The 4,228-nt window shown below is 45.7% G+C and overlaps 1 long non-coding RNA gene across 1 annotated transcript; it reads right to left on the reverse strand.

Annotated features, from left to right (window-relative positions):
• Window positions 1-1,961: 1,961 nt before the first annotated feature.
• LOC121817617 (uncharacterized) lies at window positions 1,962-3,772 on the reverse strand. The gene is made up of 2 exons (XR_006057628.2): window positions 3,564-3,772; window positions 1,962-2,751 (listed from the first exon to the last, which is right to left on the reverse strand). It is a non-coding gene; the product is annotated as an uncharacterized LOC121817617 (long non-coding RNA).
• Window positions 3,773-4,228: the final 456 nt, after the last annotated feature.

Genomic DNA, 4,228 nt, shown 5'->3' on the forward strand with positions numbered 1-4,228 from the left:
GATGCTTTGGGGAGGTAAATACAAAGTAAGTCAGTCCCTGCCCTCAAGAGGATACCTCCACAGGGCTGTTGTCAGTTAGAAGTATAATAGCTTAAACAGGATAGACGTCTACATCTAAGTAAATAAGGTCAGAGATGGACAATTAGATCTATCATGACATTCTCCCAGGTCAGTGGCCCAATCTCCTTCTCTCTTGCTACTCAGCCATCACGAGCATCACCATGAGCATGACCCTTCTACCCCTTGGTCCAAGACGGTTCCTTGACCTCCAGCCAGGATGTCTCCTTTTACCCAGAATGAAGGAAGAGGGGATAAAGAGAGGTACACCCTCTTCCATTAGAGATAGCAAGCAGATGTTGCACACACCCCTTCTGCTTCTCTCCCATAGGCCAGAAATTAGTCATAGGGACAGTTTTCACCTAGGCAGTCTTGTGCCCATGTAAAACCTGGAGATTCAGGTATTAACAGAGGAGAGAATGGGTACTGATGGGCAATGAACAATTTCTTTCCTGGGGCCTGGTGGAGGCCTCACAATTCTTCAACGAAGAGATACTCTTACCTGATAGGTTTCTTTGCTATGCTTGACAGTTGGCCTAAGAGCCAGTGTTCTTTTCAAACCCTTCATCTAAAGCATAAGCCACTCTTATTCTCTGCCTAGCACCCTATTTATGGGTTGCTTTTTTTGCCACTCCAAGAGATATATGGAATCTCATTTCCTCAGCTTCAGCCCCCTGCATTGGAAGCACAGAGTCCTAACCACTGGACCTCCCTGGGTTATTTCTTAAATATCTGCCTTTTACACTGAACCTTAGAGTGTATAATAGCAGGGGCCTTGCCTTTCTGGTCTTGCTTTGAATTCCAAGCTACTGAACATTTGCTGAGTGAATGAATGAGACAAGTACAGACCTTTTGACATGTCCCCGAGGGCAGTATAGGTTCACACAGGTGTCCCTGACTAGGAAACCACTATTCAAACATTTGCATACCTATGGCCCAAGATGAGACCATTTCTGAGGCACCTGCCAACCCCTCACCCAGAGGTGTGCGCAAAAATGCGGCACCCACTTAACATCTGCTTTGGCATAAACACATTCCCTGATTTCAAGGAACCCCTCTATCTTGCCAGTCACATAAAATTAATAGTAAGCCAGACAGTCTTATGAAGAAAATGAAACAATGCAGAAAAGGTGACTGATTTTAGAGCTCTTTAACTTTCCCAGGAAGCCCAAGTTCCTGCCTGCACAGCACCAAAGCCCCAGGTGAGACATGCAAAATGCAATCAATCATGTCAAACAACTGTCTGGGGTTTTTTTGTTTTGTTTTTTGCCAAACTGATTCAGAGGTCACGCAGGTGCTGACAAATCAGTGGTGTCTAAAGAGTTGTGAATACAAACCACATCTGAAACCAGAGTAAAGGAACCCCTGCTAGGTGTCTGTGCAAAGTGACTGCGGTGAGCAGGGAGATCAGAAGCTTAGCATCACCAATAGAAAAGCCAGTGATTCTCACAGACATATGTAGGAAGAACTCTTAATCACAAAGGACAATGAGCAAAGGAAAAAAATAAAACTCATGGAAACAGAAAATGTGAAGAAAAAAAAAACATTCAATTCCGTTAGTCATCAAAGAGACTGTTTTCATCTTTAAAAACTGGCAAATATTTAAAAAATAATACTCAGTGCTAGCAAGTGTGTGAGGAGATGTTCAAAGCACTCACTGCTAATAGAGTACAAATTCAGACACTTTTTTCCCCAAACACTGTTTTTTGCCAAAGCAGTTTGGAAATGCACATCAAAAACCTCAAAACCATGTACAGTCCATTGATAGACTAATTCTACTTTTAATGATTTATCCTAAAAATACTAATTCACTTATTCAAAAAATAAATTTTGATTGTCTACTATCTGCCACTGGCAGATACTAAATATTTGTGGGTGAATAAAGAAGACAAATTTCCCATCCCTTGGAGTTTATAATTTATTGAGCAAACAGATAATAAATGAGTAAACACACCAGTAAATAAATCAGTATAAATTATCTTTACTAAGATGAATGTTGTATTCAGTGGCTCCATAACAGAGTTCCCAATGAGAAGCTCGTGAAAGTTCTCTCTGAGAGGGTGATATTTTAAGCCAACCAAGGTCTGAAGAATTAAGAGTCAGCCGTGGAAAAAGAGGGGAAGATATGTTAATATTCTGAGTTTGGGAAAGCCTTACAGGACTCAAGGATCCTGGAGAAGGGAATGGCAACCCACTCCAGAATTCCTGCATGAAGACTTCCATGGACTGAGGAGCCTGGTAGGCTACATACAGTCCATGAGGTCGCAAAGAGCCAAACACTACTGAGCGACTCACACTTACAGGACTCAAGGAACCCAAGGGGCCAGACTGGTTGGATTCTGGGGATCTAGAGGCAACAGGACAGGAGTGAGACCCGGGAAGGGAAGCTTGAATGTCAGCTGGGCTCCATGCTGCAAACAATGGGGAGCGTTTGAAAGCTCTCGAGCAGGGAACTAACAGGATCACAGGCATATTCGGAAAGCTCGATGTAGGCCTTTTACAAAATCGAAGAGGCAGAGAGGACCAGACTGGGAGTCAGAGACTCTCACGGGATGCTCACTGGCATTCATGGCCAGAGGTCTATGAGAGGCAAGCGGAGGAGGCATTCTGACGATGGAACCACACGATATGGCCACTGGCGGCAGTGGGTGGCCCAGGAATGGGAGGAGCTGGTGCTGTCACCAAGTCGGCAGCCTGGATTCCCAAGAGAATGGCGGGTCAGTGAAGAGCAAGAGAAAACAGCAAGGTGAGGAGGTTTGCGGAGAAAGAGGAGGAATCACCACCTGGACCTCTTGAGTCCCAGCTCAAGTCCTCCCTTGCTAAGGCCCACACTCTCTGTGGCTCTGCCAACATGTGGGGCCTTCCTCCCCCCAGCCCCCAGCCCACCACTCGCTCTGAGCCTTCGTGGTTCAGTCCAACAGAAAGACCAGGAATAAAGTGGGAGACCAGGTTTTCTTTCCCTCCCCATCCATCCCTTCATGTTCATTATCTCAGTGACAAACTTCATCAAGGTCACATATTTCCCCGAGGATATTTTTCCTCTGGTAAATATTCATGTTGAGAGCCTTCCTCCTCTTCTGTTTTCTTCCCCCAGACCAGGAAGAACAACTTCTAGACGTTTACATCGAAACGTTCCTTTCCTGAGACACTACAGAGTCTCTCAAGGCCTTTTCTGAGAAACTCAGCTTGACGTGGCATTTCTTGCAAAGGCTCACCTCACACTTGCTAGAGGTCCTTTCTCAGAATTAACGCCCTCACCAGCAACGAAGGCATCTTTTTTTGGAAAGATGCTGGTGGGGATTTTCCCCCGGGAAGAGCCGAGCCAGGAGGAGGGGTCCCAGAGGCAGAGACAGAGGCAGGGGAGGGGAGGCAGGGGTCCCCCCGGCACCCCACCCCACATCCCTTCTTTTCCCTCCTGAGTCTGGAGATGAAGCTCTGCTGCCAGGCCTAACTGCCTGTCTCTGCTTCTCCTCATATAGAACAGGGTGTTTTCAAGCAATGCTCACCTTTCTGGAAACCTTGTGTGGGCCCGAGGAGGTGATTGTAATATATGCAAGCCCACTGCCGAGAATAGCAATGAAGGGATTGTGTTCCATGCCCAGGGTTCCCGTTAAGCATGCCTCAGAAAACAAACACCTCTCCTCGGAATGGAGACGCAGGTGGCAACCAAACACAGGCTCCTCAAGCGCCTTCGCCGTGAGGTGACGGATTCTGGAAAACACAACTGCGTCGATTTGGGCCACTTTCAGTAATGAAAACTTTTCCTCATAGAGGAAAATTGTTCTGAATGAGCCCACTCAATAACTCAATTTTGAAACTGCTTTTCTTAAGTCCTATTGAAACGGGGGGTATGAAGACTGCACAATAGATCCGTTTATGAGAATACAATTTCCTGTCAGCTGTTCTAAACAAGGGTCTTTTAAGACCATTGTAGAGTCAGGAGGAGAAATGATTCCTCCTTCCATTTGGGACTTGTTGGGCTTTTTTTTTTTTTTCCCGGTGATTTTAAATCTTGTGGATGGATGGAGAGGAAGAAAATGAGATGTTTACAACATATTGGGGAACAGGTTTTTAATACAGTGAAACCCTTCCTGTCAGAAACCCAGAAGACTGCAGAGAGATTTCATTAACTCCGGATTTCACACTGCTTCGTGTCTGCTTCAGAGCTGCT

This window comes from Ovis aries, chromosome 22 (assembly GCF_016772045.2).
Source record: "Ovis aries strain OAR_USU_Benz2616 breed Rambouillet chromosome 22, ARS-UI_Ramb_v3.0, whole genome shotgun sequence".
In the NCBI taxonomy this organism is placed as follows: Eukaryota; Metazoa; Chordata; class Mammalia; order Artiodactyla; family Bovidae; genus Ovis; species Ovis aries.